Consider the following 22,997-nt stretch of genomic DNA (forward strand, 5'->3'; position numbering starts at 1 on the left):
TTCAGAAGTGTTATACTCCGGTGGTGTTATTATTCGTGAGAAAAATTGAAAGGTTTGATATTGGATTTACCGTCAGAAGTGTGAATGTCTTCATTTCGAATATTTATGTTCTTTTCAATGGGAAATGGGAAAATTCTTATATTGATATTAAATCATACGAAAATTTATTTAAATTACACTATCCTCAGAAATAGCTCCCTTAAATCTAATTAATTACTTCATGATAACAGCTTACCTTAACACTTTGAGCGCCACGTCACCCATATATGAGTGTCGCTTGAATTTCAATAGGAATCCATCATTCATATTATTAGGAATTCTTTGACTTACTTAATTGGAAATACTCGTATTAGATACTTGAAATTATGGATAAAAATATAATGAAGTATTTTGAAGATAATAAGATTTGTGAAGACAAAAGTAATACTTCATGGAATTTTCAATGGTTCTAACGTGGCAGTCAAAGTGTTAAGGGACTATACAAATACATTTAGATAGCAATAATTTAGAAATAAAATACATTCTAGAGTTAGGTTAGGTTAGGGTTAGGTTAGGTGCCTTCCCCCACCACGCAGCTCGCGCTCGGCTCTCCCCACTCTTCCAATATTCGACGCGTATTCCTAGTCCTAGCTGCTAGAAACCGCTCCCCCACTACTGACATTACTGAATGGTGGGGGAAGTCTGAAGCAGTAAGAGTGGGAGTAGTGGCTCTTTCTTCTAGCAGGCCTGATCTAACATAATACAATGCAATCACACAATTTACCCCTCTGTACAGGATGTCACAAAATAAGTGTGCAATCTGAAATCTTCAAATCCTCTCTCTGATCAATTTTCATTAATATCTTGGAAACAAATAACCGAATTGCAAAAATGGTAAAGTAAGTTTTCATTAGTTTTGGTTCGAAGAATTTCTTTTTGAACGATCCTGTACAAAGGTGGAAGAGATCCCGTGAAGCCAGCTCGAATTCTCAATATGTAGGCATGACTTCGCGTCTGGCATGAGCCACCGTTCACGCGGAATCTTATTGAAAGGAGAGATAGGCAGTAGGTGAACCTTCTCGTTCCCTCTTTCCATTCCCTTCTCTTCCTACCGGTTTTTCCCCCTATGTGTAGCCCTATTCTTCCTTCCCGCCGCTGTTTCTTGCCTTTTATACCACGGCCGGCTGCCAGCCGTGCACCGTTTCGTGTCTCTGCCTTTGTCAAGGCGCGCTTCAAAGATTTACCGACGAAACGTCGTCCTGTGTACGCGGTTTTGTACGACGAAATGGCTCGCAGATGCTCGATTTTTCTCTTTTCCTTCTTTCCCTTCTTTTTTTTACCCATCTCGTTTCCTCGCCAACGATCCGACGAATCGTGATATCCTATGATGCCGATAGCGTTTGGGCTGTTCGCTGAATTTTCACTGAAAGTGTTTGTGAAAGTGTTCATGATTTTAATAGAAAAATATTTATCGCCACAATGTGGAGTGTTAAAAATTCATTTTGCGATCGAATGATTCCCAAATGGAAACAGACTGATCGTCATTTCGAGACGTCAGTCCATTATTTACCTGATGATAACCGGGGGCGTCGTTTCCACACAGGGAAATGGAAAATTTTCCTCGCTTCGTCGACCGTATCTTGCGAGCAAATAAATTCCGAGCATTAAATTATAATCCGTGCGGAAGTATCATGTATACAGGGGAAACCTATACGCGTCGCTGTTTACCTGAAAGAGAAGCTGCTGCTTTAGAGAAAGGATCGAATTTACGTGGGTCTATTTCGGACCAGCGACGTCGTAAAAATCCAATGACGAGTTCCGGTACACTGAGTCCTTATATCTTTCAGAGGAAATCCTGTCGATTTAACGATCCAAGGAAATGCGTCGAATATCCTCGTGTTTGTTCAACAGTCGTCAAAATTATTTTATTTTACCATGCATCGTGTGTGTTTGTTTCGTTATAAATGAAGTGGTGGAAATTTTCAATTAATTTAAATAACATTTTAAAAATTATCTCAATAATTAAAAATTTTATTTTAAATTGAAATTCTAATATAAGATTATCTAATTATTGACAATCCTAATTTAGATGTTAATCTAAATTTAAAACTAAATAATTTTTTTAATTAAAAATAACATTTATTGAAAAAGCAGAATTTTAAGTTCAAATTAGGAGGTTGATCGCTTCGAAGTATACTGTTCGTGTTTTATAAGTAATCATAAGTCTGGCTATTCTACGTCATGTATGCTTCTTTAGTATTCATGTATGCGCAAAGACGATCACGTAAACGAGTTGGTAGTTGGCGCACGTTGGTGAAGTTCAGTTAGGCAACTTGCTCGTAAATCTCTGTTCGCTCAGAACTCAGGATTACCTTCGAGGACTCATTAGACTCAGAATTGCTTCCTTATTTGGGATCATCCTTCTTCGCACGGTACTGTCGGCACGCGATTCCCGCGTATCGCTCTAATGAAGCTCTAATTAACGAGCGTAAATTACAATAGAATCATCAATGGTTTTCTGATTAAAGAAAGAATTCTTCGGAATTTCTATCGAATCGCGGAGTTTCATCGTTTCAAAATCCGTTTTCAACGATCTTAAGCAAGCATTTCACAATTATTATCTCTCTGAATTTATCCATGTTTCAGCAGAATCGCGTCAAGTTTTATTTCCCTTTCCTCCAGTCGAATTATTTTTCCGATGTTTCACGATTTCATTATGAATTTTTTAAATGATTTTCCATTCAAGAAAATGGTGAAAAAGTAATAATATTTAAAAACTTTCGAGTGGATTGTAATAGTACAGCGATAATGAAATTACGATTTTAATCTTTGTTTCATTGTTTCATTAATTCATTACATTACTACTTCATTATTGCCTTAAGTCATTAAATTTCTATTTGAGCACTCTATTATCCTGATTACAATAATGCATTACAATGGTTTGTTACGGTATTACTTCGTTAGAGCGTTAATTCATTGTACGTTTGATTTATCGTTGACTTGTTCTACTGAATTTCTATTACAATCGGCCATTACATTAACATTCTGTTTATTACTTTTTCTACCATACAACTATACTATTTCCTGCCATCATTATACTTCCCATTTCCCTATTAACCCTACACAATTACTTGACCGGTATACCAGCATTCCACAACCCAGTTCCGGAAAAGCCCTCGAAACAATGATCCAAAGCTCTCGTCAACGTCCACTCTCTCGCCTGAAAACGTTCGATCCGATGATCGAGCAATAGGCTAACATCTCGAGCATTTTTGCCGCCTGATCCAAATGAAATTTCACTGGATGCCGGGCGTGAAGGACCCGGAATCTGACGAGCCCTCGACGAGTGGGTGGTAGCCTCGCGAGCTGCAAGTGGACCGAGGGCCGACGGGTTAAGCTTCCAGTCTATCGGCCGTTACATATCGAGCATACGCCGGAAACGGTGTTAGCGTTACGTTGAGAGGATTATCTCCTGTTCGAGTAACGGCATAACCTGAACCCAGAGACCGTTGACCCGTCTCTTTTGCCGGGGAAACGTTTTGCAACCGGTCCTGTGTTTCATGCAAATGCAGCGAGCGCGAGGTAATACCGCTGACGACCCACCAAATAGTTTTCCAATACCGCTCCGTATTTTTCGCAGTCTCTATTTAGAGCGTCGATCGGAGATTAGATCCGAGGGATACTCGATAACGTTGAGGATAGAGGAACTGATCGAAGAGCAGAGGTAGAAATTTGAAGATTCAGTTTCAGATTCGAATAATTATCAGATAGCGAAATTGATAGGTAGAGAATGTTATACGGCTTTGAACCGATCGATTACTAGTGATACGAGATTTTGGGGGGATAAAAGGTTTCCATTGAGATGAGGGTGAAAAGTGATCGTTAATCAATCTTTGGCATTTGTCGAGTACAGGGGTAGTCAACCTTTTTATACCTACCGCCCATTTTTGGATCTCTGTTAGTAGTAAAAGTTTCGGATAAGTTTCCGAATGGTTCCACCAAAATTGAGAACTCAGGTTCGGTATATAACATAAATTGACTACCAGAAACCGATTAAAATTGATTTCAGAACTTACCATTTTTGAGATCGTAGTAAGAAATTTTTGTACAATTTTGGGAGGTATGCGCTATTCGATACTGCGCATACACAGAACCTAACCTAGCCTTACCACGATATCTCGTGGTAGGGATCAGGTTGACTACCACTGGTCTAGTATGATAGGTAATTAAATGATAAAAATCATATGTTTTCGATGTAATTTTTAACACTTCGATGACATGTTCTATTTTTTCCTATTTCTTGGTATTATGTAGTATCGAACGTACGAGATTCGAATCTTATATCCAACAGGATGATCATATTCCCCATAAAGCTGAATTGGAGGCAGCATTGTCAACAAACAGGAAACGTATAGGTCCGAGGAAGGTAGAGGTATATTCGAGCTAATCAAAGTTTAATCTGCTCAGCCTACCACATCGGCTACGTGTTTACATCTAAAGGTACATCCAATATATTGAGGATATGTGTTAGGCCAAGCCCGAGAGAGATCTTCAGGTAATGGAAATTGGAACGAGCCCTCTCCATGGGTGCTGCTATTCCTTTCAAGTCGCCCACCAACCACACTCTATTCCATCTGCCAGCTTTCACACGGAATAAAAGGAAATCTTTCTTCGAATCGATTTATATTTCGATCGTTTTTATTCTACTCCGATGGGATTAAAATATTGAAACAAATTAATGTCGTTTCAAATCTTACATTGGTCTCAAGAAATTTCGTAATAATTTTTTAAATTTCAATTCAGGATTGAAACGAACAATTAATTTCTGATCGTCTAATAAATATCAGCAGCCTCTCGATAACAGTTCAATGATAATCGTTAAGCAGTTTACCTGCTCATCGTATCCCCTTCGATTACGAGAGAATCGTTTCGCTGAAACCCGTCCCCGGTAGCCGGAAGTTCGTAATTATATTCCGGGTAACTTTGCGGAAAGTTGACGGTTCGAACGGAAAGTTTGCGACGCCTAAGAAAATTTTACGCCCGATGAGATACACCCAGCCAGAATAATCGATCGATTCCGGGTAAGCTACGATATAAAGGGATACACCGGCGAACAGAACAGGTGTGCGTTAAGTAATTACCGGTTGTAAGTGTGCGACGTGGACTCGTTGATCCATCGAATCTTATTAACGTTCTTCGTTAACTTTTAATTTCTTGATTCATTAAATTTATACTAGTGGAATTAATTCGGGACACTTTTAAATTTTTATTTAAATTTATTCAAATTATTTAATATATAATCATTTACATTTTATATTCTAATCATTGTTTTCTAATTTTAAAAATTACAATTTCAACACATCAAAGGAGGTAGATCAAAATTAATATTTCGTTGGATATCCTTTCATCCTGTGTTTGGCTATTTCACATCATGCGACGTTTCATATTGCCAGGTGCAAAAACCAAAAATAACAATACAGTTTAGATTTTTTTAAATTAACATTTTAAAACATTTACAAAGCAAATCATGTAAAAATATTAGATTACGAAATAAATATTACGGTATCAATTTATCATAGCAGAATATACATTTTCTGCACAAATATGAAATAAAGAATATTTTTATTCAAAGTGTCCAGAATTAATTCCACCAGTGTATATCTTGTCTGGAATTGAAATACCGTGCGTCGCCGACCTTCCAGACCTTCGTACATTCTCATTTGTAAAAAGGGAATAAAATTGTTGACACTCAAATTCCACAAAAGCAAACCGATTACATTTGTTGTAACTGAAATCGAATTCCATTTATCCAGGAATTTAAAAAACACACCCCTGTCCCATTATTCCCAACGAATTATTATTCCCCTCTGTGTGGACGTTGAAATGCCAGTTTATCAATCCCGTCATGGATGTAACGATAGTTGTCGACGAGGCTTCATTTTAATTGCACCCCGATGAGAATTCATTTTTATTCTTTTTTTTTTTTTCAGCGTTTACCGAAATTTTAACCCCGCTTTCGCGCTTGATCGACGAAACATACAAATGGATATCGATTGTTATCCATCTGGGCTCGTTTCGAAAATGAAAAAAAAATATATATATATACAATAGTTGATCGGTGCAGCCGGCACGGAAATACATTTTTATTATTGGCTCGACACCTCGAGCGTGTAGTGACTCTGACCAAATTTCTTTCGCGATTCGGTCGAACGTTATCGCTCAATGAAAACACCCCTGTCATCGACATCGATCGTCTCGTCACGCTACATAGTTGAAATGATATTTTTCCTGGAACTTTTTAATTGTTATATAATAAATATATTTAATCATTTCGGATCCGTTTACAGAAATATATCGGCGAAAATATTGAAGATTTATTTGCAAAATTTATTTTTTAAAACGAGGCTGCTGTGTCGATATAAAAGAGCGGCGACGGAGTTTGAAGGTAATGCGATTTCTTCACGCGATTATGCCGGACAAAATTCTTTTCAAACTTTATAACGATCAGTGAAACTGAGTTTCGACCGGGCAGCTTTTCCTAACTCGCCATTTAACATCCAGCAGAATGCTTTCGCGAAAGTTATTCGCTGTAACTTCAGCAACGACGTGACAACGACGGTTTCACTGTACTCTACCTTCTTCTAATTCTTACAAAAGCTTTCCCGGCGTAACAACTTTCCGTGGAATGTGTTCTTGGAATCAAGAAAATTGCATGCAATTTATTTTCCAAGGAAAATATACGGAATCTGGTAAAAAATTCAATGAAACTGCATAATATTCAAATAATTTCGATATTTCTTATAATAAATTTCTAAAAAAATTTTTACAAGTTTCGAAAATTTGTTGGTTCAAAAATGACGAGTTATTGGAAAATAAAGGGGACGAAGAGACATAAGTGAATAGAGGGTTTATTGTACGAGACTGAAAATGAAGCGAGTGACCCATTAATCGTCAGCAGGAGGGCAAGAGTCAAAGTTATACCCATGATCGTCAATTTGCTTTTCATTGACAGTGTCTGGTTCGAATTTAGTGTGCTGGGCGGGGGCGGGAAACGAATCGTGGTTGACAATGATTAATCGACGAGAAATGGATCGGTACACCAACTATTTCCATTCACGATTACTCGAGAAATAATAAAATAAGTACGTTGATTCAGACATTCCTTATAATGTACCATTGAAATTTGGAAAAAGAAAAAGAAATTTTCAAACGAAACTTTAAAAAAGAAAAATTGTAAACTTGTATTAGGAACTTGGGAACGTTTCCCTTAATTTTGGGAAATATTTGATATTGTTGTTAGACATTTTGCTTCGGCCAAAGTACAGCGTGCTTCGAGTTTCAGCGATGATCATCGGGTCGTCGCAATTCCTCGGTAGTTACTGTACTTCTCCCTCGGGAGCGCGATAACTTCCGATTTGAGGCCAGCACGAAGGTTCAGGTCGGATTCTGGGCGAAGGGTTGCCTCTTGGTTTAACCTGTCCCACCTCGGCGACCCCGAATCCCTCGACAAATACGCGAACGTCTCGTAAACTTTCCCAACTTCCCGTTTAACTTTGCCAATGGTCAACTTCCCTCTTCCCTTTCGGCCTTGTACGCGTGCCCACGACCGGAGATAAGACATCGTTCGAAAGGAGGACACTTGCCACGCTTGCAACATATCTACACCTATGAAAACAATTGAAAATTGAGAAAAATCATTGTGTCTTTATGTAGGATGCCGGCGGAAAAATGATGGCGTTTCGTCTCGAGAACCGTCCACTAGAACTCGTCAGTGGGGCTGACGTGGACGGTCCCTGCCCCAGACGTCTGGGTTCTATATTCTCAGATCTTGTATATATAGGGTGTTAAAAAGTACCCTGAAGACCTCTACACCGCTGGATATATCAGGAAAAATCGAAGTGAAAAGTTTTGTAGCATTTTTTGATAGGATTAGTAGTTTAGCCATATTTCATTGTTGAAAATTGACCAATCAGCCTCCTCTGAGCGTCGCGCTTGCGCATGCGCCGGGAGTCTAGTGGAGACGGAATTAATTAATTATTTAAATAATTCAAACGTTGTTTGCTATTGTAAAGATAGCAATTTTATGGTTTTTTGATATGGTCAATATCAATCTTTACTACAAGATACAGACGAAAATTGTAATTTGTCCACTAGACTCTCGGCGCATGCGCAAGCGCAACGCTCAGCGGCGCATGCGCAAGCGCGACGCTCAGCGGCGCGGCTCGTCAGCGACAGAAAAGGTTAGTCTCCTACTCCGCGGGTCTTGCCACTGCAGTTGCGCGCTATTAGGTTAAGTTTTCAATTTTCAACAACGAAATGTGGCTAAACTACTGATCCTATTGAAAAATGCTACAGAACTTTTCGCTTCGATTTCTCGTGATCTATCCAGCGGTGTAAAGGTCTTCAGGGTATTTTTTAACACCCTGTATATTATCGACAAGGGCCGTAATGGAGCACTTGCGAGAAAGGATGGAGTTACACAGTACCCTTGTTTGAAACGATGGAAAATCGAAAAGAACAATCGATAAGAGGGAAGAAATCCTTTTGTACCTTCGATTTTCTTCAATTATTCCATCCCTCTGAACGATTGTCTCAATCAGGTTTAAGTGGAGCGAGAATCTTGAGAGGGTTTCCGATAATTTCTAACGTCTCGAGGAAACGACGTCAGCAATTTGGCCGGGATGATGTTTTAAAAAAAATCACGCTCAAGCTTTCCTACGTCATTCGATCTTTACGATTTGCACATGGCACCGAATTCCCGTGGTAAAAGTTCGACGATCGAGGATGACCGGATAATTCGACTAACAGCTTCTAGGAAGAAGCCACGGGAACCGAGCCAAACCGGAAATCCGCGCCTTTCGAGATCCGCCAGAAAGATTGCGAAAAGATCCAATAAAGGTTGGAACATTTTTCCCTACAATATGTTTGTGTAATTCTTTTGAAATAAAAAAGAGAAAGGGAAGTAAAATCCGTATATCAAAGGGAAGAAATACGTATGTGGCACCGATTGAGAGGTACACGGTCAGTAATTGCACGTCATTGTAGCGGAATTCCGCTTAATCCGTTAATCTGTCGGACGTGGCCGGTCCTGGACGGTTTACACGTTTGCGTTAATCCGGTAGGAAGTTTCTAACGGCGGCCGTGTAAAAGCAGCTCGTAATTTGTAAGTGACACAGGGACCTCGAGGACATACACGCGCCACGTGCACGCCAACCGATACGTGTCACTCCGTTCTGCCGGGATTAATCCTGGACTCCGTGTAAATTATCCTGATCCCAGCGATTCGATAAGAATGATCGACCTGTCTACGGATACGTTGAATCTAATCAACGAACGATTAACACGTTCGCCGTCACTGTCGAAATGTCACAGGATAATATTCATCGTCGGAGTTATTAAAAATTCTTAAAGCGTGAGATTCATTAAATTTTCAGTATTTTAATTATCAAAAATTTCAGGTATCTCATACGAATATTTCTAATTAGGTAAGTCAAAGAATTTCTAATCTCTGATATATCTGATGGTTTCTATGGAAACACTGTCGAAATGTCACAGGATAATATTCATCGTCGAATTTATTAAAAATTCTTAAAGCATGAGATTTCATTAAATTTTCAGTTCTTTAATTATCAAAAATTTCAAGTATCTAATACGAACATTTCTAATTAAGTGAGTCAAAGAATTTCTAATCTCTGATTAGAAAATATCTAAACAGTGAAAATAGATTGGTCTGATCCATTTCTAACTACATGTAATCGTATGTCAGTGTTCTGACCACTGTCTGACCAATTACGGGCCTATTCCACTTGCCTGACCACGCACGCTTCAGTTCTACTTACCTAACTAACTATATAATCCTATTGTCCCACTTTGAACCGTCTGACCATTTTCGAAGCTATACTACTGATTTACTCGTTGCCTCGTCACACTAGGCTCTCGAGTCGAATAAATGATTGCATCGGCTGGAAGATATTAATTTAACATTCCTTCTTTTTCTCTATATTCACGAGTAGTTTATAATCCTTGGAAATTGTTTGCCATATCGAGCAACGTGTGTGTTGCGCGACTTTAACGAGTGTACAGATCGAATCACGTGTAAGCCCGAAAATCGACGGCAACTTTCAATCTATCCCCGCGAAGTTTAAATGCCAACTTGGGAGCGATTTGAGTTCGGAAACTTTCCAAAGTAAACAACGATTGTTTACAGTGGAAGCTTGGAAAGCGTTAGATAACGGGATTCATCGAGATAGGTCCACACCTCGATGGATTTCAGGTCCTTGCAAAGTGGAGATTCGCCTTAAGAAATTAGAAAGTCTTTCTGAATATCATCCTTCGGCAATTTTATAATTACGGTTAATTTACATAGAATAGGGTGCAATTTGATTTTGACCCACTAATCACAAAAGGACGCGATATCAGCTGGTATCTTAGCGAAACAGCAGATACGCAGCCATGTGTCAGCGAGCATGGATTAAACTAAGGCTGGTGTAAATTACAGTGTCAATTCGATAAGAGTAATTAACAACGATTACTCGCCAGTAAATCCTCTCAACGATTCCCTCTGCTTTCGTCCCTTAACGTACCCTATTTTATTCACAATTCCGATAGGAACAATTGAAAAATATTCAGAAAATCGTGTGATTCATCAAACAATGAAGCTCTGTACACAGCAGTGTTTTTCATTATCCATCTGTTTTTCGTGTCGAATGAAACAAACACCATACATCCCCTTTCATTTCCCATTATCCGCGTACGAAAGCGGCGCTCGAAGTCGGTATCGATCAATGCGCTGGAATATAATCCGATAGCTGGCGAGCCTCGACCTCGCATAAAACAATATAATCCAGGTAATAGGATAACAAGCGTTGCGTCTGCCGGTCAAACGAGACGAGTACGAGAGGGGGTGTGCTTCATTTACCCCGACGATTCAACGCTGTTCTAATTTCTTGTTTCTCCGCTAATCGCTAACATAATCCGAGAAATCGGTGTATAATTAGGAATGAAAATTTTAATTACCAAATTTATCGTTCCCTGGTCTACACGATTTTTCGATTGAAATATGACGATGGGAAGGGGGGTGATCCGTGTTCATGATTACGGACATTTATTCAAACAAACGGAGATAGTTTTACAATGACGTCAAACAATTGGACAGACTGGCTGGAGTGGCTGGTCTGGCTGTGACGAAAGGATGACAACCCGGGATCGTTAATGGAATTCCGTAGTTTCACGTGGAACGTTCGGTCCGAGTGAATCAAAGCGGCCGTGAGGTCGTTCGTTGACATGACAATTGCACCAATCATCGATGCATGAATCACGGACAATCCACTTTGCCTGGTCGTAGCTGCTAGTTGTGTCATCGTCGACGTCGCCGGCGTCGTCGTCGTCGTATTCGTCGTCGTGCTGTTACGTCGAGCCTCGTTACGCGTTGCCGTCACGTTGCGGAAAATTCGATATCGATCCTTGTCCCTCGATTCCGCTGCGTGACTTCCAGTTGCAAACCAACCAGTACCATCGAAGCGATGTAATTTTGCAAAATTGATCCCATCGTTTCGTTCGTATTCCCGTTCGTTGAATGTAATTATTTATTTTCCAAGGAAATAAAATTTGCCACGAAATTGCATAAAGGATGCCGACCGACGGGAAGAGGGGGTGGGAAAATAATTTTCAACCACCTTTTCAGCCGCCTAATATTACCACCAGGGCCCGATGAAACATTTTCAACCGCACAATTTAGCGATTGTTTCCCGCGCGACGCTTCGTTATAACCCGGCCTTTGTTAATTTAAACGGCAACGGGACGCGACACGACGCGTACCGCCTCTGTAATTCTGAATCGTGCGAAAATTGCGTACAGAGACACACGGAATTTCGACCGGTTGCAATTCAATGTGTTCCTAATCAAAAGGATACCCCGCTACGATTTTATCGAGTTGCCCCGTTGAAGCGATCGCATTCGATACGCTCCGATGACAGGGGCTAATTATGGTACTCCCTGTCTCGTGACACGATATATCAAACGTAGTCGGATATCCGCTCTGTGTGCTCGTCTATTGTTGCGAATCCTATTGCTGGAAAAAATATTCCTCATGATGCAGATACTTCGTATCTGAGAAGTTCTTTGATAATTTGATTAGGTAATTAATTACACTAGTGGAATTAATTCTGGACACTTTTAAATTTTTACTTCAATTTTGCATTTATTCAAATTATATAATATATAATCATTTATATTTTATATTTTAATCATTGTTTTCTAATTTTAGGACGATAGAATAAAAATTACAATTTCAACACATCAAAGGAGGTAGAAAGAAATTAATATTTCGTTGGTTATCCTTTCATCCTGTGATTGGCTATTTCACATCATGTCCCAGGCACAAAAACAAAAATAACACTTTTTTTTAATTAAAGATTTTTTTAATTAAAAGATGTTTAGATTTTTTTTAATTAAAATTTTAAAATATTCACGAATCAAATCATGTGAAAATATTAAGTATAAATATTATAAATTATGATATAAATATTACGGTATCAATTTAGCATAGCAGAATATACATTTTCTGCAGAAATATGAAATAAAGAATATTTTTATTCAAAGTGTCCAGAATTAATTCCGCCAGTATATAGCCGAATTCAATACTAAATATTTTTATTTATTAATTTTTTTTTTACTAACATCATTGTTCCTCTAAATTTTATAGACCCCCATGGTACAATAATTTTCTGTTGACCCGTCTTGTTTAAAAGTAACCGCGGACACTCGTTATCGCGAGACGAACGACAAAACTGATTTCACCTAGATGCATATGCTTAATATCGTACAAAATATGCGGTATCATTCATGCACATGATGTTCAAGAGGAATATGCAAAGCGCAAATTATGCAAAATACCGCGACACATAAAATACATTACACAACGCATTTAAGAGGGCACCGTCGCTAGAGTGACTTTAATGCGTGTTGCCGAATATCAACCGTGAAAGAAACTTGCAGGATTTAAAATAAATGATGCTTTTAATGAATATTTAATTGACATTTGGCAATCAATTTCAAAGTGTTCCCCTCTATACGCATAATTTCCATAAATAAATAAATAATTCACCGTGCGATATAAACTGTTGAATAATGATTTACGATATTTATTAGGGATTTTTCTTTCGAAACGACAGGAAGAATTATCGGTACGTAGGTGTTTCGCATCGATATTCGTGATTTAAATGATTCGACATCGGATAAACGGCCGATAAAATGGCAACTGCGTTCCCAAATCGAAACGCGGTTCAAAATTATTATAAATTGCATCTGTCTATCGGGATTAATTCAATAATCCAGAAACGTAACGTTTCTGCTAATTGATTTCAATGAACGGGACTCGCCGTAAATATTCAAATACGAGAAATAAATTAACAAGAGCTCTGAGAAATCATTTCCTTCCTCGATGCTGCATTCTATACAAAGTATTCCCTGTAAACCGTGTTTCCTTGAAACGTTGACGTTGCAGAAAATGTGAATCGATAAGGAAATATAAATTAATTTTCCTTTAAAGGATATTTTCTTGCTGCGGGAAGAAAAGATGGAAAAACGTTTATAATGCTCGATGATAAATGAGTCATTATTAGATCCCAAATCTTCATCTTTTACAAAATAAAAATTTTAGAAACAGATTAAAATCTATTCTAATATCGTAGAATTTATTCTTCGATCAATAAATAGATTAAAATCTATTCCAATATCTATTCTTATAATAATAGAATTTATTTTTCGATCGACAAAAATTCCAACAGATTAGTAGACGTTTACTATTAATCTATGTTATAGTTTCAATAGGGGTTGCTTTTTTAACATTATTAGAACGAAAAACTTATATTTCTTATCATATATTTTTATGAAATGTAACAAAAAAATAGGCAATGAAAAATTGCAAAAGTAAATTAAATCATTCTCCCAATCGACAAACGTGAATGGTGTTGGAAGTGATCAGACAAGTAGAATAGAACTACAACAGAATCAGTTAAGTAGTGATGGTCGGTGCATAGTCAGACAGGCAATAGAGAGTCAGACAAAGGGCTCACTTCCATTGTATTGACTGAATTGTACATTCAGCCTGCCCCTATTTCAATTTATTTTTGTATTCCTATTGTTACCTTAAAAGTTCTGAAGTTATTAAAAATTCCACCTGCCTAAATTTTTTGTCTAAACAATAAAGAAAATTCAAATTCAATTTTCTCGAAAATTAAGCCATGTCTGAAGAAATTTCGTTCTGTATTTTTGACCGATCTTTCAACTCGGCTTTTCTTGAAATCTTGAAAGAAGAATACGAAACACTGTGTTTTCTTCAACGCCACGTGGATGTCATATCGGTATAGTAAAACGTCGACACGCGAACAGCGGGTCTCGCGTTCTTGCTAAAGCCAAGTTATTGAGAAATATTTCGCATAGTTTGAAATATTCCCGTGCCGAAGTACCACTCCGCGTTCCGTTGTAAATTTCACGGTGCATCGATCACCTGCCGTGATGAATTCTCGCTGCGCCCCTTCTTTGCTCAGCCGGAGAGGCTCGTTTTCCTGAAAAACGAATCGTGTTGCATGCAAGCCCCAATTGCTCTTTCCCTGTCGGTTTTACCACTTGCCTGTTGAGAATATTAAACTTCTCCTCGAGGCTCTGTAATCATGCTGTCGTTTCTTTTAAATCCCTTTATTTTTTCTCACAAAAGCTGAACTTCATTTCTAGTACCTGAATACTTGGATCCTCGAGGAAATTTACTTTAACAAGTTGTTATTATAATTTCCAAATAAATCGATCACAGTTAAAAGGAAGAAAAAAGATATCCAAAATCAAGCTTCGAGGAAACTCAATCTGATCGACGAGCTCCTTCCTTGATCGCGATAAGGAGCTGGTAATCGGTGTTAACGAAAGAAAAAAAAATAGAGAAGACAAACCAGAAAGAAGAAGTAAGAGAAGAAAAAAGGAAAAGGTGCGGGAGTACCGAAGCGATCCGCTCGAGATCCCATCGAGCGAAACGGATTAAATTGAAAAATCACGGCCGCGGGTCTACCTTGGGGCTCGCTTTGTCAAGTCAGATTACGCGGCTGAGATTATTTCCGTGATCCAAGGAAAACGCCTTCCTCGGCCACGGGAAACCTACAGACTCGTAGGTAGAAGAGGAGCTGCTTCGATTAAGAAGACCAGAACGGAATTGCGCTCTTCCGATGCAACCTCCTAGAGAGGGTCGTCGAGCTGACGTCGTGAAGTGGCTTCCTGGAGGTCAGGTTTTATCTTCTCTCGGAATTCCATGCTATAGTAGAATACTAGTATATTATCACTCTGCAGTATTATAATATTTATTAGAATAATAAAAATTGAAATATTAGAAAATTTTAACATTAAACAATTGAAATATTAGAATATCGAAACCCATGGAAAATTGAAATATTAGAAGATTAGAGCGATGAAAAATAAAAATATTTTTTAATCTCATCTTCTAATAGAGCCGGAAGCACTTCGATTAAGAAGACCAAAGCAGAATTACGTTCTTCCTGAAGAGGATCTTCAAGCTGATGTCGTTGAGTGGCTTCCTGGAGGTCAGGTTTTATCTTCTCTTGAAATTCCATCGTCTTAGTCCCTCTGCACCTCATCGTTTTCCCTCCTTCCTTTTCAATTCTACTCGCTCCGTCTCACGGAAAGCAGCGTTCCCCGTTGGAAATTCGGCCGCTATTCGAAATCTAGAATTTGCATCTCGTTGCTGGTGCACCACCGATTCTCAATCCGATTGCCGAGGGAATAAGGGCGAAGAGAAAGGAAGGGGTTGAAAGTTGACGGAAGAAAGGGTGGTATTAAGATTCGACGGTGCAACCGAGCTGGATCGAAAATGTCGGGGACTAGTTTTTGTTCTGTCTCATCGTGCCTCACCGATGGGACATTTTTTTTTCTCATTAATGGTTTCTCATTGATTAATGTTTTCTTCGGCTAGCTGGAAAGCGCGTGGTTCAAAAGGTTCGCTTCGGTTACAATTCCAAGTAATCGCAATATTTCATTATTCTAATAAATGTTTAAACTTCACGGTTTATTATTATCGCAGGGGATCGAACGATCGGTGCACGTTGAAATCCAGAATCGAAAGTAAAAAAAGGTATAACCATCAGATTTTCTGAAACAACCGCCTCTGGCATGAAAAATTATTCCGTCCAAGAGCAGAGAGCTGGAGTTTCATCTGTGCATCTCTCCTGAAACGTCGTTTCTATCATACATGAAAGAAATCCATACACGCCAGGATGGTTCGATATAGAAATCGTTGTCGTGAGTTGCAGGGACAAACTGTGAGACGCTCGTATCTCCTATTCCCATAGGGATACCTGGCTCGAGTAAACACTGTGTAACCAGCCGTATGCAGACAGTCTGGAAACTTCTTTTCCCAGAAAACGTTCACAATTTTCCTGCCAGGCTTTCTGAATCTCTTCTCCTGTTTATCCTTTCAGCTCCGCACAAAAACCAGCATTTGTTGGCGAACAATCTTTGAGTTGATTGTTGATTATATGATTATTTAGCGCTGGTAAGATTTTCTGTGAAATAATTAGGAAGATGCAAATTCGTTTTCGCTACTAGTTTCAATGTACTTTTTATTTGCATATATATTCAATGATGTACAATGTTCTTCAAAGTATTTGCTCGTAACGATGCTTCAAAGTCTGCTATTGTAATTTTCTGGAACGCTTTGTTGTCGCAGGAGGTGCCTTTTCACTTTGAAGCTCGATCAATGAATGGGCAAGAAAAACACGAAACGTGTTCTTTGAACTCCATCGGTTTTGCAACTGGCCCATTCGAACAATACTCCTTTCTTTACCAATCCTTTATCCCTCGTCAAAGTTGAACGCTTAGTTATTTGCCAAAGACGTTCCATAGCAAACAGATTCCATGTTTCAATCATATCTTTCACTTCTAATTCTTGTATTTCAGTATTTTAATTTTTCGTTTGTTACTCTACCAATTACCAATTTTCTCATTTCCCATTTTCCATATTCTTTCGCTTTTCCAATTGTCTCATTTCCCATTTACCACTTTTTCGCTTTTCCAATTTTCTCGTTTTCCATTTTTTCGCCTTTCCAATATTCTCGTTTTTCATTTTTGCTTTTCCAGTTTTCTAATTTTCCATTTTTTCGCTTTTCTAATTTTCTCGTTTTCCATTTTTTCATTTTTACCATTTTCTCGTTCCCAGCCCTGCATTTCCAATTTTTTCCTACCCCTTCTCGCTTTTCTAATTTTCTAATTTCCCTTCTTCGCTTTCTTAATTTCCCACCTTCGGTATTCCTTAATTTCTCGTTTTCTGCTTTTCAATTTTCCATTCCCTTAAGCCGCAGTTTCCTAATTTCCCATGTCCGAAACATCCTTCAGAGCAACTCTTCGTCCAAGTATTCCTCGAAACGAGTTGACCAGCTCGAGTTTCGCATCTGAAGGCAGCCAGCAGAGTCTCAAAGGCCAAACTACGAAGTTATCGCCTATTGATAGCAGCGAATCGAAACAGGCCTTGCTTGTTTGCCTCGAGTAGAGAAGATGATCGCTTTCGTGGTTGCTTGTTCAAGCAACTGAATCCTCTTAGACGAATGGAACCGTTGAATCGTGCATTTAACGGAGATTTACAAATTAACTTGACCGAACTAAAGAGGAATGGCCTTGTTCGAGAAACTGGGATCCGTTTTCAAAAGGAAACACTCGGTAACCAACATGAAATACCATCTCAACGATTGCCTTTCTTCGGAATAAAAATCTTTTCATTCTACCATTGACATAGTGGACCTTCGTGTTATGAATTTTTGTAATATTAACCCAATTGAGAATTCAAAGGATGCCAGAATTAATGTATCAAAAGATTCTTCTTTCATTAGTTTTTGCAATATGAATACATTCGATAGGATTGCACTTAAAAATTTTCATCATACGAATTCGATCAATCATCTGTCAATTAAATTTCAGGAAAATATCGAAATATTTGGTATATTCACTTTCCCAGAATTTGTTCAATATAAATTCAGTAGAATTGTTTATTTAATGTATTTTTAGATTAAAAGTCAACTTCAATAATTTACTGACAATATTTAAATTGCACTACTGCTATGATGGATCTATTTCCCATGAATTTGTATGACATGAATGTAAACAATCAATCATCTAATGGAAAATATTTTTAAAAAAAAAGAAATATTCCCAATCCATGTCATACCAATCTATCGGTTAATCGTAAAATGAAACTCAATTTTCCGTTTGGTCTCTAAGGTGAAGAGTACTCGATGAGAAACAAAGAGGAAAAGTGGGAAATCGTGAGGAAACATCGCTTAGCGTGCCTTACTTCCGGCCTCTTGAGTGCCTTTTACAGAAATGTCTGCCGAACGAAATGTCTTTCCGTGTCCCTGCTACCTCTGTTAGAACCCTTTCTAAAGCGAACGCCGAAACAACGTTGTTTCTAAAGCGTTCTGCCAGGAATAGAGCGGTTCTTAAGCAACATCCGATAAAACTATAAGTTTTCACTGAAAACTCTGCTCCAATGGAAAAGTTTTCAATGAAAATTTTATGAAAAATTAGAAAATTGCATTAAAAATTGTTAACAAATGAGGAAGAAGAAACGTTCCTCTGACCAGAACATAATAGAATTGTCTAATAAAAGGAAGATCTGACCTCGAATCTCAGTCCAATAAACCTGATCTATTCTTCTCCTCCCTATCGTTTAGAAATAGGATTCTCGCCGTTTATGTTCCCCTCGCTTCGTGTTTCGACGCGTAAGACAACCGTTTGGGTATTAGATCAAACGAAAGATCAAATCCCCTTTCCAATAAACCTTACGGTCAGTCCCTAGCCTACTCTAATCCCTTCGAACGTATGATGGAAGTCCTAACGTAGATATACGACACCTTCTATCCTCTATCTAATCTTGATATACGTAGGTTACTCTGGTGTAATACAAATTGCATTAGACGAGCTGTATTAGAATATAATGGTATCCTACTATTTTAGAATTCTGGTGTTTCAGTTTTCTAATGTTGCATCTTTCTAATATTCCAATTTTCTAACGTTTCAGTTTTCTAATATTCTGATTTTCTAATATTGCAACTTTCTAATATACTAATTTTCTAATGTTACAACTTTCTAATTTTCTAATGTTTCAGTTTTCTAATATTCTAATTTTCTAATGTTGCATCTTTCTAACAACCCAATTTTCTAATGTTGCAACTTTCTAATATACTAATTTTCTAATGTTTCAGTTTTCTAATATTCTAATTTTCTAATGTTGCATCTTTCTAATAACCCAATTTTCTAATGTTGCAACTTTCTAATATTCTAATTTCCTAATGTTTCAGTTTTCTAATATTCTAATTTTCTAATTTTCTATTATTCCACTACCCCAGGATTCTAATATTTTGCCATTGTATTATTCTAATTTTCTAATTTCTTTTCTAAAATATTTCACAACTCGCCCTTATATTCTCGAAGGGATTCAAAGACCAACTCCCAACTTCCTCCACCAATAAATTAGAATCTCACTTTCCTCCCCAAAAATCAACCTCCCCGCTGTCGATAGGAATAATTATCACCGTCTTGTGATAAAATTGAGCCGCGCTTGTATCGTCCACGGAAGAGCAGACTTTCCCTAACAACCTCAGATGGCCCGCGACGATAAGTGACCCTCGTTGCTAGACCAGGCCACTTATTTTCTCGGAGTACGCGACGAAACGAACGAGGCCACGGTTTGAAACGGAACGAGAAGTAGAGGTGGGTAAAAAGCGACGGAAGGAGAAGAAGAAGAAAAAAAAAAGAAAGAATCGGAGGGAAGTTGAAAAGGGAGGAAACAGGGGCGCGCCGATGTTTCCGTGCGAATGGAAACGGGCACGCAATAGAAAAGACCCGGGACTCTCCAATTTGCTGAGAGCTCTCCATCTCCGTGGACCTTCTCTCTCTCTCTCTCTCTCTCTCTCTCACCTTTCTCCTCTGTTCTTTCTCACCTTCTTTGCCCGCTTGTTTCGGCCCGTGCCAGTTCGCGTTTCTTCCTTTCTCCACCTGTCTTATTACTGTTGCTGCTACTCGTCCACGTTCGAGCTCGCTGGCAAACTAAATACACTCGAGCGTTAATGGCGACGGGAACGTTGAAAGCTTGCTCGCTTCAAACCATTTCCTCGAACGTGATATCCACCGGAACGTCTTCTATCGAAAGGCTAAGGTGAGCAATTAAGTAGCGAGGGATCGCGATCGAGGGCTCCGAGGGAATCGATCGGTTTAACCGGCGAAACAAAACAAATCGCGAACAATAAATTCAGCTTACCATAAAAGTCCTACCCGTCGGCCGATATTAAAACCCCGGAATTATTTTCCCCAAGCATTATTCCGAATCCGTCCAAAACTTTCCCCTAAACTCGGCCCGGAAAAAATGGCAAATAAATCTTTCTCTCGCGACCCGTCACTCTCTTTGAAAAAGCGTATTTTCCGAGGAGCATAAGGAAAAAAGACCTAGCACTTCCTATCGTCGAGAAGCGTTTTATCATACCACTGCAACTTTTATCAGGCACACTTTTAGCGTGGCGTCGCAGTTTCAAAGATAGTTTGCCGTGCTTGTCCGCCGGTTCCATACACATATATACACACGTACACGTTTTCCCACGCATTCACCGTGAAAAGGGGAGCGAAATAAGCGTTTGCTCGTTTCAAAGGTGAGGTCAAAAATTTTCAATTGCCAGCACACTTTCACTCGTGGTAAAATTTCCAGCCACATTTCGCTCTACCCTTTTTTTTCCCCCTTTCACTTCTGGCCAACCGTCTCGCGTAGCAGAGGAATGAAAGAAAACTTGCTTATCAACGCCTGAATTTCTTACTCTGTTCATCCCTAATTCCCGATCATTTTTTTCATCAACGAGAATAGAGTATCATGATGCTTGTTTGATCCAGCAAATTTTTCTTCTCTCAGTGAAGGATAAAAAAGGAGCATGCTTCTCTATTAATAATAGCTGCTTCTTCCCCGTTGCACTTTTGAAGCCCCTTTTTATTAACGGCAGATACGGTGAACATTTTTATTACACCGCCAAGGTTTCATACGATTCAGGTAATTCCACGTAGCAAGGTATAACGAAGGTGAAAATTTCATTGTTATCATTAATAACATGGGTTTGTTGCTTTTCTCTGGGATCAGGTTCATTTTTATTATTTTTAAGGTTGAACATGATGAAACGTTTCAACAGGTATCGAGTGTTCAATTATTTTGAAGCTTTTGAGTTTCTTTGGTATTTTCATGTTCTTTTATTATTTTATTCTAACGAAGTGAAACTCGATTTCTGGGAGAAGAGTGGTCACCGATTTCTAACCGATCGCGATGTGGATTAACAAGACGAACGTGATGAATGGAGAGCTTTATTCGTTACGGCTAGCAAAACCATTTTTTTTCTTTTTTTTTTCTTTTTTTTTTTTCTCGATCGATTTGTCGAACAGCACAGCCATCGTCACCGCAGGACTAGATTTATCGTAACTTTTCGTCGTTTTTCTCGCCGCACTCGTTACTCGCTACACGGGATTAGGGGATTAAAATCAAAGCAATTGTGAAACATCACCTTTTTCATAGTTATTTGGAGTTACCTAGAAGAGAAATTTATAAATGAACTCTGGAGATTGTAAAATGTTTTCAATTTCTTCTTTTCCAATATTATGTATCTCTTTTATATTGAATTTTCTATGGAGTCCTTTTATATGCAACCATTTAGAAATTTTCAACTAGGGACAATAAATTCTTGCAAGAAATAAAAAATAAAAAAGAAGTTATTTGCCCTGCTTCGTATTGTATAGCTATGGAAACTCAACAAAATATCTTTTGTTTCGAGTTTACTAGGAAGCAGAAGGGAATCGTAAAATCTGCTACGTAATTGAAGAAATCGTGATGTACGATATTCGTTTTATAAATAGAGAAGGGTAGGAGGGTGTGATAGTACGCGCGTAAAGTGTCCGGAAAGACCGTCGTAAATTACGAACCATTTGCTCTTATTCTCTGGTCACCTCGACTGTAGCTAGGGATGAAAAAAACACGTTCACCAACGGAGAATAGGAATAAACAAGGGAAAGAACGAAGATAAATGACGAATTAAATCAAAAATAGGAGAATAGGAAAATTTACTCTCGTACGAGGAACAAAGGACGATTAAATCATTATTTACGATATCGTCTGAATGATTATTCAACCTCTAAAATATTATTCAAGGTTTCTTTTTAATATTCTAAGTTTCTGGTGTTTCTAATTTTCCAGTTTTCTAATATTCCAATTTTCTAATTTTTCACTCATCTTCTATTTTTCCAAGTATCCCATTTTCTACTTTTCTCCTTTTCTGGAATTCCACTTTTTTAATATTCCAATTGTCTAATTTTTCAGTTCTCTAGTATTACAATTTTCTAATTTCCCACTCATCTGTTTTTCCAAGTATCCCAATATTCTACTTTTCTCCTTATTTAGAATTCCACTTTTCTAATTTTCCAGTTTTCTAGTATTCCAATTTTCTAATTTTTCACTTTTCTAGTATTACAATTTTCTAATATTCCACTCATCTGTTTTTCCAAGTATCCCAATTTTCTACTTCTCTCCTTTTCTAGAATTCCACTTTCCTAGTTTTCCAATTTTCTAATATTCCATCTTTCTAACATTCGGCCTGATATTCAAACATTCTAATTCTCTAATTCCCTAATAACATTTACTCTGCATGGAAAGTTCCAAAGTTAAAATTAATTAGAATTCAGTAATGGCTCCGAAACAATAGGTCGAACGGTTTTAGGCGAGCAAGTAGAGATTGAACGTGAATCCATCGTATGAAATTTCGCTCTTTACATCACGTTCCCGTGTGCCAAGAGGATTCACAGAGCGTCGATCAGGATGGTCGATCGATAAACCATTCACTGGTACACGAACCAGCTGTCATAAACTTGGAAAGAGTATGTCGAGCACGTATGACGAGGACCATCGAGGATCCGTATACGACCATACTTCTAGCACCGGTTTAGGT

General features: G+C 38.3%; 1 long non-coding RNA gene across 4 annotated transcripts in view; it reads left to right on the forward strand.

The window, feature by feature from the left end:
* Nucleotides 1-22,997, forward strand: part of LOC117606178 (uncharacterized) — a 132,860-nt gene that overhangs the window by 107,777 nt on the left and 2,086 nt on the right. The window contains exon 6 of one of the 4 annotated variants that reach the window (XR_004581924.2): nucleotides 14,713-14,734. The exons of the other annotated variants lie outside the window; for them this stretch is intronic. This is a non-coding gene — a long non-coding RNA (uncharacterized LOC117606178). Of the gene's footprint in view, nucleotides 1-14,712; nucleotides 14,735-22,997 lie in introns of those variants that run through there. 4 annotated transcript variants of the gene reach the window in all.

The sequence above is a fragment of the Osmia lignaria genome, chromosome 9 (genome assembly GCF_051020975.1).
Source record: "Osmia lignaria lignaria isolate PbOS001 chromosome 9, iyOsmLign1, whole genome shotgun sequence".
Lineage (NCBI taxonomy): Eukaryota > Metazoa > Arthropoda > Insecta > Hymenoptera > Megachilidae > Osmia > Osmia lignaria.